We start from the raw sequence: 16,790 nt of genomic DNA, 5'->3' as shown, positions 1-16,790 counted from the left end.
GACATTTAATTGTAGAAACTGTCTAATTTCTTCTTTAATTTCCTCTGTGATACATTGGTTGTTCAAAAGGATGTTATTCAATTTCCATGTGTTTATGATGTTCTTGCGGTTTCTTTTGCTATTGATCTCCAATTTCATTGCACTATGATCTGATAATACACAGGGGATAACTTCAATTCCTTTGCACTTACTTAAACATATTCTATGAGCAAGTATGTGGCCTATTTTGGAGAATAACCTGTGTGTAACTGAGGAGAATATATACTCTGTTTTTGTCATGTGGAACACCCTATAAACATCTATTAAGTCCATTTGTTCAAGAGTTTGATTGAGTTCTAATATTTTTTTTTGTCTAGTTGATCTGTCTATTTGTGACAGTGGGGTATTGATGTGTCCCACTAATATTAGTGCTTATTTGATTTTTCATGTCCATTAATATTTGCTTTATATAGTTGGGTGTGCTACTATTTGGTGCATATATATTTGTGATTGTCATCTCTTCCTCTTGGATTATTCCCTTTACAAGGATGTAGTGACCTTCTTTGCTCTCTCTTAATTAGTCTTAGTTTGCAATCCACTTTGTTGCCAAATAGGACAGCTACTCCTGGTTTTTTTTTTTTGGTTCCTGTCAAACAGAGTATTGATTTTGATCCTTTAACTTTCAGTCTATGCATTTATTTTTGAATTAAGTGTGTTTCTTGTACACAGCATATTGTTGGATCTTGCTTCTTGATCAATTTTGCCAGTCTATTTCTTTTGATTGGTGAATTGAGACCATTAACACTGATGGTTATAACTGATATATATTTACTTATCCTTGTCATGAGTTTTTCCTGTTGTTGGATCCTACCCCCCCCCTGCACCTTGCATTTAATTTCTTGCTTTTCCTGATGGATTCATTCTGTTGGGCTTCATGGAATTGTGACCCTCATTGTCTTTTCCTAGGATATTGTTTAGAATCTTTCGGAGTCCAGTTTTGTATTAATGAAGTTTCTAGGTGCTTTTTGAAAATATCTTATTTCTCCATCAATTTTGAAAGACAGTTTTGTGAGATACATCAATCTTGGTTGGAGGTTGTTTTCTTTTAGGGCTTGAAATATTTCACTGCAGAGTCTCCTTGACTTGAGGGTTTGTGTTGAGAAGTCTGTTGTGATTTTTTTTTTGGTACCAGGGATCAAACTCAGGTCCTTGCACTTGCGCAGCAAGTGGAGAAACCACTGAGCTAAATCCCCGGCCCAAGTCTGTTGTGACTTTGATGGGCTTTCCTTTGTACGTGATCTGTTTTGCTTCTATAATTCCTTTTTTTTTTTTTTTTTTGCTGTTTTTACCAGCCATATTTATTAAGGATTGATCATTGATCACACAAGAAGCACGAAAGTGTCATAAAGCACAATCCTTAAGTTCAATTTTAAGAAGTTTCCTGATAGATTAAATAATGAAATTAGAGCAAAGGACCAATCTTTGCCTTCTGGTATGGATCTTCCATTGTTATTTTCTCACTATTAAAAACCTTTGTTTCTTTGCCATTTTATGACATCTACATTTTGTTTTTGCTTAAATTCTTTTATTGGTACATTTTAGGTATACTATATGTTTACATTTATCATTGGGTGCTTGTATCTGTACATGATGTATCTTGGTTCTTATTTTTCCCCCATTATCTGTGTGCTCTTCACCCCCTCCACCCTTCCCTATTTACAAAGATTTTGTTTCCATTTTTTTCTTTTCTCATAATTTTTCCTTTCCCTTCTTTTCTTTCCCCTTCCCCTCCCACTTCCCCTACCCTTTTGGACATTTTCTTCCTATTTCAAATTATCAATTATTCATTTTGATCATTATTTACACTTTCAGTTTCTCACACTAGAGAAACTATTTGGTATTTACACATGTGTCTTATTTATTTCACTTAAGAGTATGGCCTCAATATGCATCCATTTAGCTATAAATGTCTCTAGTATCTCATTCTTTATGGCCGAGTAGTACTCCATTTTATAAAAAAAAACCCACATCTTCTTTGTCCAGTTTCCAGTTATTAAAACAGAAACACTAAACTTGCTGGGAGATAAGTTAGGTAGAACTCTTGAAGACATTGGCATAGGACAAGACTTTATGAACAAAACCTCAGTAGTATGGGAGCTAGCACAAAGAATCAACAACTGGGATCTCACTTAATAAAAAGCTTCTGCACTGCAAGAGAAACCACCAACAGAGCTAAGAGACAACCTACAATGTGGGAAAAAATTTTATCAGCTGTACCTCAGACAGGACTACTATCTAGAATATATAAAGAATTGAAAAAAAATCAGATCCTCTAAATTCAAAGACCCAATTCAAAAATGGGGATCTAAAATGAACAGACATTTCTCAGACAATGAAGTAAAAGCAGCAAATAAACATATGAAAACATGTTCAACATCACTGGTCATTCAAGAGATGCAGATGAAAACACTGAGATTCCACCTCACCCCAGTAAGAATGGCTGCTATCAAGAAATCAACCAATAACAAATGTTGGCAGGGCTGTGGGGAGAAAGGAACCCTTCTCCATTGTTGCTGCGAGTGCAGACTGGTGCAACCACTGTGGAAATCAGTACGGAGATACCTCAAAGAACTAGGACTAGAGGTCCCATTTGACCCAGCTATTCCCCTGCTGGGGATCTTCCCAAAGAGTTAAAAATATCATACCACAGTGATATATGTGCACCCATGTTCATAGCAGCACAGTTTCTAATAGCTAAAGCTTGGAAACAGCCCAAGTGCCCATCAACTATAACTGCTTTTAATATTTTGTTCTTGTGTTGGATTTCTGGAATCTTGACTATTTTATGCCTAGGTGTAGATTTTTTGATCATGGCTAGTTGGAGTTCTACATTCCCCATTTATCTTTATATCAAATGCCTTTTCCCTGTTTGGGAAGTTTTCTGATATTACTTCTGTGAAAATTTATGCCTTTTGTGCTACTTCATTGACTCCAATCAATCTCAAGTTATTCTTTTTTTGCATCATCCAGTAGCTGTTAGATTGATTTCTTATGGACCCTTACTATTTTTTTTTAATGTTACTAACAGCTTTTTATTGAAAGGTAAAAGTTTGCATTTGGCATGCTTTTGCACCATTCATGTGATCTTTGCTGTTGTGTGCGTGCTGATAATTTGTCAAACCTTGGCTCATACTTTAGTTTGAGAGCAACACATGCAGCACTCAGGTCATCTGTCAGTCTGTTTCTTATATCAGATTTGATACAATTCAAAGCTGAAAACAGCTGCTCACACGCATTAGATGACCCAAACAAAGTAAGAAAAGCAATCCCAAGTGCTTTCATGGATTTACAATTTGGCAGAGAATTCCACACTAAGGATTTCCTTTTCAGAGCTACCCACTTTGCTGTCCTTGTGGGAAAGGTAGATGTACTCTTGTGAGGGTCCCCAAGACTCTGCATCCAGCACTTAGAAAGTGCTCCATCAGGCAGGGTCAATTCTTTTCTGGTCTGCCTCAGACAGATGCTTCACAGTCAATCTGCTCTAGAACTTAAAAGGGATGAAAAATCACCCTACTAAGGTGATTATGAAGAATGCAAAGAAGAACTACAAGGCCTGGAATTTAAGAAAATATAGAATTTATTAGACACTGAATAGAAAAATAAAGTCATTTAAAAAAAGACCCAGAGAGCTCCCTTGATACCTCCGGGCACCTCTATGCCCTCCACTCCAACCCCAATAAAAGCATTATTTATGTACACAATGGCTAGCAAAGATTAAAAAGACACAAAGCTTCCAAAGATGACAGATGCTCAGCTTAAAGAGGCTGACGACTGAGTCAGGCACTATCATCCCTAGAGAAGTCCACTTGTGTGGTTGTAGCGCCAGTTCAGGCCCCAGCCTTGTGGACCAGAGGCTGACACCAGGGACCCTGAGCATGTGACGAGGCAGACAGCCCATGATCTCATTGCATCTTCCAGCATCTTCTCTAGCCAGTATTGCTTCTGCTCCTCTATGGCCTGGCCAAACCGATCCATGGCTTCTCTTAGTAGCTGGGAATTTTTTGCAAACATGAGGAAAAACCAGCCAGGTTCCTTGAACCTGTAAGATTTGCCAAGGGATAATATCAGCTTGTGGTCCAAGAAGCCGCAGTGGAGGACCAGTTCTTCTTTAAATGTACACGGATCTAATAATTTCTTCAAGTTTATCCAGATATAAAGGCCACAGCCATGGCTGAAAAAGGTAATCTTGAACTCATACTGCTCCTCCAACTCATGCAGCATCTTGGTGACATACACATAAACCTCCTGGAGCCGGGAGTGATTGGTGGGCAGGTACACTCTGTTAATCCAGTCTCTGTCCTGAACAGGTGACACAGCTTGTACTGGGAGATGCCAGAGACACTGTGGAGGTAGCCAAAGGGGCTCATAGCCGAGACCACATCATCGTTGTGGATATACAGAATGCCAAAGCAGAAGCCAGTGATGCCAAAATCCTTAATGCCCCAGATCACATGGGTCCTGCTGGGGTCAGGCAAAATTTCTAAGCTCAGAACACTGTGGAATATGATGGTTTCATCAAACATGGACAGCATGTATGTTTCATCTATGACCACATGTAGTTCATTTCTTTTGGCAAATTTCAGATATTCTTTCAATGACTCCACATTGACACCACCCAGAGGATTCTGAGGGTTGGCTAGCAAGAGGCCGTTGATCTTTTTACTCTTAGTCTTAGCTTCAAGCAGGGCTTGCTCTACTTTGCCCATCGTGAGCTGGAAAGTCTGGGTGTTTGTATTAGTGATCTGACTATCCACATGGATAGGAATCAGCTCAACTTGTGCATACATCTGGGCGCTAAAGAGGAATACATTATGGAAGGGAGTGAGGACCAGAATGGCATCCCCTGGGTCACACAGAAACATGCCCAGTGCAGAGAAGACAGCACAGCAGCTATTTAGGAGAACCACATTTCTCAGATTTAGGCAGCTAGGTGATCCACAGTAGTAGGTCAGGAACTTGGCCACTTCTGCCTGCAGGAACAGATATCCTCTCTAGTTGAGGTACTGCAGCAGGGGCTCCTTGATGTAGTTCATGTCATTCTGACACAACCTTTCAGTCATCAGATCAACACACAGGCGCTTCTCACTGATGCCAAGGTTAAGGAAGCCCGAGGAATTCAGGACGGTGTGGTATTTGTCTCCTTGGTAGGCCTCATAGTCCTGGAAGTTGGAGTAGTAAAATGTAGAGATCTTAACCCCCTGGTTGGACAGGATATGGCTAAGAAACATAGCTTCAGAATCACTCTGCTGGGCACCTGGCTGTTATGCTGCATAACTGAAGAGGCCTGGCTCATATTCCGGATATCTGTACCAGCCTCGGAAGGCTTGCTGGAACCCTGGTTGCTATCCATACTCAGCTCTTCAGCCTAGAGTCCTTTTGAGTGCTGAAACCTTCCTTAGTCTTTGGGGCTCGGAGACCTGCTCTTCCTCTGTTCACCAAGCTTGTGTCTTCCTTTGCTATTTTTAAGTAATCTTTCTTTTGGTGCTTGCTAACCACCATTCTGTCTTGTATATCTGAAATTCTATCTTCATATTCATTTATTCTGCTGCAGAAACTTTCAGTGGAATTTTTAATTTCTTGGATATCTGCTTGGATGTGTTTAATGTTTTCCAATTCTTTCCTACCTTGGGTATTCATAGATTACAATCTTTTTCTCAGCTCTTCTATTTTTTATCTACTTTTTATCTGCTCTAGAGTTATTAATTTTATCTTTCATCATGGTCACCATCTGTGTTGTTATCTGAGAATCATTTCTGACTTCATTTTTTCCAGAGCCTCTCTTTCATTACCTCCCTTGTTTCCAGTTTAGGGAGTCCAGGTAATTGGCTTTTTATCTTGTTGTCCCTGAATTTGCTTTTAGTGATCTGGAAGTCTGTTTTTGTGTCTCATTCAGGTGATTCCTCATTCTTATTTTTTTTGTTGTTAATATTTTTGGTTTAATTCCTAGCTTAATGCATGTATGTTTATTGCAAGAATCTTTATTGCCAGTATTTAATGACCCTTGGGCAATCTCAGACTTAGTATACCAGGAAGAGCAGCTGACTAGAGCAATCATGTGACTTGGGCCAAAGTAATACAATCAGCATCAACAATAGCATCAAAGACAGCTTAGAAAATGACAAATTGTGGTAACTATTTATCTGTTACCCTCAATCACATGAACTAGACTTGAGGTTATATATCAAAATCTAGAATCAACCAAAAATATGTTAATAGTAAATAAGCCCTTCAGTATAGCATATTTACCTTTCAGGAAGACTTAGAAGGAGTTGGGTTGGGGAGAGAAATAGCAGAAGAGGAAAAGATTAGAAGTAGTATGCAGGTTGGAGGATGCAGAAAGCTCTTGTAATCTTTGGGAAACTGGTGAGACATTAGGAAAAGAAAGAAGGAAGGAACAAAAGCAAGAACAGAATAAACTAAGAGCAACCGGAGAACTAGAAACTATATTCATGCTCTTATAGAAATAAGAACAATCAAGAAAAAATAAAACAGGAGAAAAATAGGAACAAGAAAGGAGAGAAATGAAGAAGAGGAAGAAAGGAGGAGAAAAGGAAAGAAAGAAAAAAGAAAATAAAAAAAATCCTCTTCAAAGCATGTCTCTGCTGTCTCCTCTAGACAATGTGGGCAGCAGTGTGTAGATCCAAATCCCTTAATCTCAGGGAGCCAGAAGCAGTCCATGAGATTCAGGCTCGTTTCTGGCTGCAAGGCTGGAATTGAGCTCCTTGACCTCCTGTGGGTTTGAACTCTGCATTGTTCTGCTGCAGGTTCAAGCAGTCCTCCCTTCAGAGCAAGTCCGGGTTCTGGTAGGAGGTGCTGAACCCAACCATTCACCAACTGCTGTGGTCTGCTGCATCTTTATTACAGTGGCTATCTTTGTTCTTCTGGTGGGCTTCAATTTTCAGCCACAAGCCTCAGAGAGGCCCTCTCTCTGCTGCTCAGCACTCCACCATCTTCCTGAGCCCAGAAAATGGTCATTCAGTTCTTCACCATTGTCTGGATCTAGCTATTGCTCTTGTGGTTGACCTCAGCTGCTGAATGGCCTGAAACTTTTGACACTAGTTTATTTGCCTGGTTCTTTTAGGATACTCCCTATGGAGGAAGCTGACCACTAAGAAAAAGACTCTCTGAGGAGGCCCTCCTAGGACCACCCTGGTACAGAGCCCCTGACAGGTGTCCTATTAACATTCCTGGAGGAGTCCTCACCAACCCCAACAATCCCAATGGCAGCTGAGACAGTGACCATCTTGGTGCTCCAGCCAGATCAGAACTTCGGACGACTGCATCCAGCCTACAAAATCACAGGCACAATGAAATGGTTGTGTTAAACTGCTGACTTTTTGCAGTCATTTGTCACACAGCAGTATATATCAGCAGAACAGCCAGGCCACTGGGCCTGTGCTGACAAGGACAGTGGGCAACTATGACTCCATCATAAAAGTGATGCCTGGAAAGGATTTAGGTCTTGGTTGGCCAGAGGTCTACCTAAGAGATGTAGATCCAGAGTTTTCTGAAATCTCCATTTCTTTAAGACTGGTTACTAATGAGAAGGGATTGAAGACAACAGTGTTCATCATGCCACAGCTGTGCGGGCACTGACAGGGCCTGGGGGCTGCCAGTTGCTGCATCTGTTGCCCGCGGCACTGAGAGAAAATTGATGTGCAGCCCTATCCAATGCCACAGCCCTGGGAACCCATCCTGGCCTCCAGCCTGCAGGAATGCTTCCTGCAGAGTGGATTAGCATCTGAAAACCTGCACTGGAGCAAGCCTTTGCTTAATCCCACATCTGAGTCAAACAAACTGCCTCTTGTTTCACTGGTGGCTGCAGCTTGACCTCTTTAAGGCTGCCTGAAAAATAGTGATTAAGAGGGTGTTGTTCATGGTGTTTTGATTGAGAGGAAATGAAAGAAATTGGATGGAGAAAGGACAAGAAAGGGGAAATTCCTGGAGGACAAAAGTTCACCAGTTTTCCCTTGAAACCAATTTAAGAACAAAAAAAATTGAATCAACAAATATCTCAGTGAATTTTTAGGTGTAAAATAAGCCCCCTCACTCACTTTTTTCTTTTTCTCCTTCTCTTAGTGTATGTTTGTGATACGTCATGGTCCCACTCCTTTGGGGGAATAAGTACACTTATATATCGCTGATCATTCTTGATCCCTTTACTTTCTCTCCCGTCCTCCCCATCCCCACCCTCTTCACCTTCTCCAAAGAGTCTCTTCTATTGTTTATGGCTGTTGCTGAGTATATTTTGCTCTGGGGGTGAACTCACCTTTTACTATGGAGGAAAGAAGTGCGTATCATTAACAAACTGGCTGTTGCCAACTTTCTTCAGGATTGAAATCAGAGCTTCTGGCCCAGTGTCAAGGATGAAGGACCTTTGTGTCTATGTGTGAGGGACACAGACCTGCACAGGAGCAGATGCCCATTGCAGAGTTGAGGCTGTGTAGTTATGGGTGGAGAAGTCATTGTCCAGCTGGGGACAGCTTTGGAAAAAACAGCACAATGTCCCTGGCCACAAGTCAGGCACTCATGGTATCTGTGACCTCAAGTCTCCTTCACCACTTCCACAAGGAATAAATATATTAATTTATTTATGAGGTCACCCTGAAAGCATTCTGTAAAGTATGTTTAAAGATGGTTAATGTTTTAATCATTTATGTTGGAGTTATTTTGGGAATGGTACAAAGGGAAATTATTGAAATACTTCTCTCCCACCTTGATAATCTCTCATTAGCTTATTCCCCCACATAAGCAATATAATATAGTGAATATGTATTTACTACACATATTTATACATGTACACAAAGGCTCCCTATACACACTAACCCGGACTTAATTGTTGTTTCCATGGCTGTTCATGTGTATCTCCTCATTCTTTTCTGTACTTGTACAGTATTTCCTTTTATATGTATATCACAATATATTTATCTAGTCCCTTATTGATGGGTAATTGCCTTTTCTCCATGTAACTTTCTTTTTGAAGTACTTTAGAGTAAATTCTGTGAAATGTGTATAAATGAATTCTGATCTGGTCTTTGGGACTGATTAATCAGAATTTGAAGGGCCTGACCAACAATCAACACTTCAAAGGTGATGATTTAGCACTTCAAATATCCTTATGGAAATCTATATTAATATTTGTTAATTAGCATAAAAGGAGAAATGAATAGACTTCAAAATAGGGGGTTGATTAGAAAGATTGTACAGTCCTCATCTACTTATGTAACTTGACCTAAGTTCAGGCACACGCCACAAACAGGTGAATTCACTGGGTAGACAAAGTGTTGGGGCCATGAAGGCACCTTCATTAGAAAATCCAGCAAAGTCTGTCTTGCTGGGAAGCTAATTCATACCCTCATCTATTCTGGTTGCTTCATACCATACCATAAACTGGGTGGCTTACAAACCACAGAAATTTATTTCTCACATTTCTGAAGCCTGGAAAGTCCAAGACCTTTTCACCAGCAGATCCGTCTCCTCCTAAGGGTCTGTTTCCTGATGCCTATGTGGCCTTTTTTTCCTTGAGGTTCACTTGGTGAAAAGAGGCAAGGGACCCTTGAAGTCCTCCTTCCTTCCTTCCTTCCTTCCTTTCTTCCTTCCTTCCTTCCTTCCTTCCTTCCTTCCTTCTTTCTTTCTTTCTTTCTTTCTTTCTTTCTTTCTTTCTTTCTTTCTTTCTTTCTTTCTTTCTTTTGTTTTGGTGCCAGGGATGGAACTCCAGTCCTTACGCTTGCAAGGCAGGTGGCAGCACCACTGAGCTAAGCCCCCAGCCCTATAGTCCTCTTTTCTAAGGGCACTAATCCCATTTGTGAAGGCTTCGTGCCCTTGGCCACTGACCTCCAAAAGCCCTACATCCTTATGTACCTTGGAAGTAAGGATTTCAAAGGCGTGAATTGGGGGGAATATGACTTTGGGGGGTCGTTACAAGCATTCAGATTGTATCAAGCCCTCTTAGGGTTTATGCCCTTTTACCAGATAAAATATAGCAGTTAGTTTTAGGGTTAGAAATTTAATCATGATTATAGTCTCAGTAAATGGTTGCACGGAAGCTTAGTACTATTCATGTGATTAGTGTTTATTGAGCATGATGGCAGAGACTAGGTAGATGCACCCTAGGGTTCTCATTCCTGCTGGGCCACAGAAGGACTAGTTTCCCAGCCTCGCTTGCCATTGGCTATGGACATGTACTAGAGTTCTGCCCATTAGAATGTGGGTGGAATTATGTGGGATACTCGGGCCTGGCCAGAAGAACTTCAGGTCGGATTCCTTCTGCTTCTTGATGTCCAGGACAAGCACCATAGTTGGTAGAAGGCCAGACTTCTCTCAGCCTGGATCTTTGACCAACATGCCAGGAAGAACTAGAGTTCTATTATGCCCACCCATTGGGGACCTAAGATTTTCCTGCTGTAACAGCTGCTATTACTTTGACACATATTCCTATCATGGGACTTACATTTGCCAAGCACCAGATCTTCAGACTCCAATGCTGAAGAGCAGAGTTGTCTCAGGCTTCAAAGACTCCTGAAAAGGTGTGGAAGGACCTTGTAAACTGCCCTGAAGTGGGCTGACATAGGAGATTAACTTCAAGTTTCCAGAAACTAATCCTTTGATCTGGGTCCTAGATCTAATTTTTGGTACTGGGGATAGAACTTGGGACCTTGTGCTTGCGAGGCAGGTGGCAGAACCACTGAGCTAAATCCCTGGCCCCTAGATCTAATTTTTACTTAAAGGAAAAAATGGAAACAAAGTCTTTGTAAATAGGGAGAGGTGGAGGGGTTGAAGAGAGGGTAGGGCAATGGGGAAAAAATATGAACCAAGATATGTTATGTAAAAGTGCAAATTTCCAATGATGATTGTCATTATATTGCATACCTAAAATGCACCAATAAAATAAAACGTAACCAAATTTATACTAAAATTCTAAAGGGGAAAAAAGATAGCAACATCTTGACTTTTAGTGTAAACATAGTCAATTGACTGACCGTCTGATGGATGCTTTGCTTGAGGGTCTGACAGTCTGACTGATTAGCTGTGTAACTGTCAGTCTGACTATCTGTGTATCTGGTGTACTGATTGTCTGACTGACTGACTGACTGTCAGTTTGATTGCCTGTATTTCTGACTGACTGACTGGCTGATGGGCTGCCTGAGAGGGTTGTGTCACCATGCAGTAACTATATTGCAGAGGATGTTGAGTTGTATCTCCCCTCTAACACCCAGCTTTCAATTTATCAGGAGCCTTTTTTTTCAGTAAGAAGCCAACCACTCCTGTGAAAAATAAGTAAATAACACCAAAGGGAAAGCAGTTCATAAATCATTGTTAACATTAATCATTGCTATCATTTGCAGATGTCCGATCAAGCAAAAATTAAAACCCAACCAAATAAACAAAAAAAATTAAAATATTTTGAAAACTCCAAAAACTTCCCAAACCAAAGCCAGCAGTCAGCTTTGTTGCCCACTCCCAGGTGCGAGCAGGACCCACCTGAGGCAAAACTGTGAGCGAAGCAAATTTCTCTTCCAGAAGTTTCCCTTTGCAGTGACCCTTTCTCAGGGTCTGAAACCTTGCTCTCTCCACCTTTTCATCTCCTAAGATGAGAAAGAGGGGTGGCACTGATAACCAGTCTTTGACATTCGTTAACTGATTGATTATATTTTGACTGGGACTCACATTTCTCAACTCCTTGTTTGAAATAGACTTGTAAAGTTTAAGTCTTTTAGGTATAATTATGGAATGAAATCGATCCACTAAACTTTAAAGTTTTAGGCATTGGCCAAGAAGGGAGAGTGCAGGTCTCCTTAGTCATCCCTGAATGTAATCCTGACTTTCCTTCCTGTTTGGCTGTATATGCCCCCACCCCCAGCCTGTGATCCACTGTGGAGAGCAATGCAGGGGCCTGCAGCAGTAGAGACTCTAGAGTCTAACCCAGAGGGCTGTTTGCATTAGAACAGTCAGTGTTCTGGAACCTTCTTCCATCTTCCTTGCTTGATCATAGTGAGATCTCCTTCACTGTATCAACTGTATCTCTATTCTAGCTCATCTACTCCAAGTCTTCAAGACACACAATTTACCCATTCTGGGGAATTTTGACAATTTAGTGATTAATAGTTTTTATCTTTGCCTTATGCTCCTAGCTGTGCAGCTCTGGAAGCATTTGGCCAGTTCTGTCATCACTTCAGGTTAGTGAGCTTCTTGTAACAAGAGCAGCGTGTCATTACTGTGTAGCTCACCATTAATTAGAGTTTGAGGGAAGGGTAACAAGGAAGCTGGGGATGAGGACACAGTTATGGTGTCCCTTTGGGATCTGTGTGTCTGAAGGAAAAGCTTTGAGTCCTAATACCTCAGGAGGTATTAGACCCATCTTGCCTCTGTGGAGACATCCTTGACTGCCCAGGAATCTCTCCAAGAACACCTAGTTGGTGAGTCATGGCCCTAAGTGTTGAGCCCAGTTCTGCCTGATGGCCAAGTCCTGTTCTTCCTCTGCAACACAACAGTGAGAAGGGGTCTTCTTCCCCAGGGCTTTGGAGTCTTTGGCTGCAGAGACACAGGCATCAGTTCTAACACTGTGGGACTTGTGTGAAGGCACCCAGTGAGTATCACTATTTACATTCTTTTCAAATTGACACAATGGTGGTGCATCTTTACACAGGGTAATGCGGTGCTTGGTGTATTTACATGTGTTCAACTCAAAATAGGTTATCCCTCAGCTCAAATATTTGTCATTTCTTTGTAATGAGAACATTCAAAATGCTCCTCTCTTCCAGCTATTTTGGATTCTGTAATCCAGCACTGTGAATTGTCCTCACCTTCTGCGCACCAGGTACGAACACTTATTCCTCCTGTCTGGCTGCGACTCCACATCATGGAGCAGTCCAACCACCTTTCCTTGCTCTCTGGTAACCATTACTTTGCTCACCAGTCCTATGGGTTCAGTTTTCTTAGATTCCATATGTAGGAGAGAAATCAAGTAGTATTTGTCTTTCTATGTCTAGTCAATGTTACGATCTCCAAGTCTATTCACATTGCTGCATACGACAAGACTTTGTCCTTTTTCATGACATATATACATTGCATATATATAACATATATTTCATTTTCTTTATGCGTTTATCTGCCAGTGGACACCTCAGTTGATGATATATCTAGAGTACAGTAAATAATGCTGCAGTAAACATAGGAGTACATTATCTCTGTGATATACTGGTTTCATTCCCTGTGGACACACAGTAAGGGGACTTTTAAACTTTCTATAGGAACATCTACAGTATTCTCCAGCTGTACTAATTTACGTTCTCATCAACAATGTGGCCTCCTTTCTCCACGTTGTCACTAGCATTTGTCCTTTTTGTCTTTTTGATTATATCCCCTTTAACTAGGGTGAGATAAAATCTCATGATTTTCATTTGAATTTCCCTGATTAGTGACATAGAACTGTTTTCCATGTATGTGTTGGCCATTTCTAAATCTCCTTTTGAGAGATATCTGTTTTGCTCATTTGTCTATTTTAAAAGTTAGGTTATTTTTATCACTATTTTTATTTAATATGTCATTGATGTCTTCCAAACTTTCCACTGTCCAAAAATTTTAAGGGAAGGAGTTTCACTAATTTTCTGATTGTAATGGTCTTTATTCTTGCCAGAAGCTGACAAAAATAAATGTGAAATGGACAGAATAGGTTATGTTACTTTTAAAGCATAATTGTTAATGTAAAAACAAATGGAGAGGTCTTTTATGAGACCAAAAGCATGCACTCTTGTTTCTGTCTTTGTGGACTTAAATCTTAGGAAGTAGGTTAAAAGTTTACCACAATACACTTTGGTTATCTGTTCAACTTCAAATCTAGGATCAATAAATCTTATCAGAACATTTTTATGTTTCAGGGAGGTTATCACCATCTTAATACAGTGATGAAGACAAAATCCAGACCTCAGGAGAGGCCAAAATGGAGCAATCAAATTAACATCTGTTAGCCCAGTCTTCAAGGTCAACATATTCATAATGTCACAGTCTGAATGAGAGACGATAATCACCGACCCTTAAACCTTCTGGCACTTGACAGACAGCTGTGGGGGAGATAAGGAGCATTTTGTTGAGATAGCAAATTCATGTACATGTTCCAGTCTATATTTCCTTATTTTTTTGAAATTCCAAATAAAAGGCTCAGTTAACACTGGTCCTCCTGGATGGAGATAAAATGGGTCACTGAAGTCCCCTTTCCTACCATGGTGTTCAGAATTGTAATTCAGAGCCCTTGACCAGTATTAGCTGCCTGTTCTTTCTTTTACATAGTAACCATAAGACAAGTGGGAAGGAGGAGGCAGCCAGAAAACTTAAGAGGAAAGAGGAGAGGTTAAGGACCGTGAGTCATCAGAGGTTAAATTTGCAGTGGAGAGCTTTAAATTTTATGCAGCTCTGTACTGCTATCACTAACTAGTGCATTTCTTAACAAAGTCTATAACTCAGCTGGGCATGGTGGTTCATGGCTGTAATCTCAGAACTCCAGGAGGCTGAAGCAGGAAGATTGCAAGTTTGAGACCAGCCTGGACCAATTAGCGAGACCCTGTCTCAAAAATAAAAAATAAGAAGGAATGGAGACACAGCTCAGTGCAAAGACTCTGGGCTTGGACTTTAGTACCCTAAAATAAGTCTATAAACCAGATCCTCTTCCCACTTCAGATCAGAAATTGAGTTTCTCATTGTAACATAGATATGTATTTGGATTAAAAAAAATAAAACAAGAAGCTTAATACCTGACAACTGTGTCCTTTCCAGGCTACACTCTTGGAACTTACACTACTATCTACTGGTAAACTCCAAGGAAATGTGCTCTCTGTTTTGTTTCAAGCATGTTCTCAAGGCCCCAGGAAACACTGAGGGTTCCTGGTACTTCTCTCACACAGGGGAATAAGCCAGTTCCCCAGAATGTAACAGACCCCTTGCTGGGAGCTGACTGTGACAGGAGACAGCAGCTACAGTTAGCCTTTTATGGAAGCTGATCTGTTGGGGATGAGAGGCAGGGCTTAGCTCCCCTGCCTTTCTTCTGATGGGAGAATCAACATTACACAACACATGGTGGGATGTTGGTGTCCATCCGTCAGATGTGCACCTTACCTACATGGCAGGTAAGACTGACTTGGCTTTTGGTGGGATGCAACGTCAGAGGTCCTCTGCCGGTGACAGCTGCCTCCCCACACTGGCCCAAACTGTGAGAACTGTGGAATACCGTTAGTCAGGGTTTTGCTGCATGGGCGACAACAGCAAAGGATCTCATTGCTGTCTACAGATGAAAGCCAGGCAAAGCCCCGAATATAACTGCACTCAGCAAACAGTCATTAGCCAAGTGTGAGAGCCATGGCCAGAGTCCACCTGGTCTACATGGGAAGACAGCATGGAGGAGCAGACAGAGCCCTGGCATTCGGGTGTGAACTCTGCCACCTACTAGCTAGGTAACTTTGGGGAATTCAGCCCCTTTAATTCCTAGTTATTCATTTTGACAAGAATATTATCAGGGTGCGCTAGTAATTTCTGAAGGGACATACTGACATTCAAAACAAGACCCTCAAGGAACAGAAGCATCTCCCTGTTTTAGACCATAAATGATCTGTGAGGAAGATCTCCTACTATATTTCCCAATCCTTAATTGGCCTCTCCTGTTGCTACTGGGACCCTTCCAAGCAAGCTGTCCCTGCCAGATAGCCAGCAGTTTATGGGAATAAATAGTTAGTTGAATTCTCATGCTTTACTCTCCAAGGACAAAATGCACACCTTCCAAGCTCTATGTGGAGAAGCTACCCAGGCCGGCCTTATCTTATCCTGAAGTTAAACATTCCTGGTCCTACAGAAATCCATTAAAGGCCCCCTGAGGCCACAGCCTCCAATAATAATGAAGATAATGATGACATTGCTAACAATGACATATGGTTTGTGTGTCATGGCCTCTGGTCCCCTGGCAGCCTCAGATCCTTCATTCTATAGGGAAAGAATGGCTTCCTTTAGCCCTCTTTTGGAGATGGGATGAATGGCACTAGCTGCTGGGTTAAAGGGATGGCTGTTGGTGTCACATGGGGTTAGGAGCTAACCTAAATTTTGATATGAGTTAGTTATGTCTTAGTAATACATGTATTGGCAAAAGCTTCTGTAAAATTTCACTTATAGAAAATATAATGATTCTCTTGGTAGTTAGAAACCTAAGACTTTTCTTAAATTGTCAGATTAAAAAGCAGAAGTGGACAGAAAAATCTGATTCATCTCAAAGTCCAGAAATGGTACTTTCTGTTTATATTTTCATCTCCACTCTGTTTTTCCCATTGGGGGTTTCTATATTAGGCATTAAAAGACAGTAACCTCATTTTTATAGGTTTCCTTCTATAGAAATTATTCTATGAGAAATAGCAGAGCAAAGAAGGGCCAGTCTTTTGAACTTCAGTCCCATGCCAGGTTCTGTGGTACTGTCTTGATTTCCTCTTCTGTAGAATGTATCGGGATAATTATAGTTGTGCATTTTTTGGTCATTGGTAGCATTAACCAGGATAATATACATAAATCTAGTGACTCAAGTTTGTGTTTAGGGCTGACTGTCTCTGAACCCTTTCCAATGCTCTGAGTAGGTCGGTGCCCCTAAAGCCCTTCTTTTTGCCCTAGGCCACAGTTTCCTATTAATAAAGAGCTACATGAATTCATCCTTAACTGGTAAATGATTCATTCCTTCTGGAAGTGAGTTGTCCTAAGATCTGTATTTGATTGATATAGAAGCC

General features: G+C 40.9%; 1 pseudogene; it reads right to left on the bottom strand.

The window, feature by feature from the left end:
* Positions 1–3,831: 3,831 nt before the first annotated feature.
* LOC101707910 (putative inactive 1-aminocyclopropane-1-carboxylate synthase-like protein 2 pseudogene) lies at positions 3,832–5,276 on the bottom strand (annotated as a pseudogene).
* Positions 5,277–16,790: the final 11,514 nt, after the last annotated feature.

Source organism: Heterocephalus glaber, unplaced genomic scaffold (genome assembly GCF_053883595.1).
Source record: "Heterocephalus glaber isolate CG9 unplaced genomic scaffold, H.glaber_assembly_v1.0 deba00000546, whole genome shotgun sequence".
Lineage (NCBI taxonomy): Eukaryota > Metazoa > Chordata > Mammalia > Rodentia > Bathyergidae > Heterocephalus > Heterocephalus glaber.
This window is presented reverse-complemented; position numbering and strand designations above follow the sequence as displayed.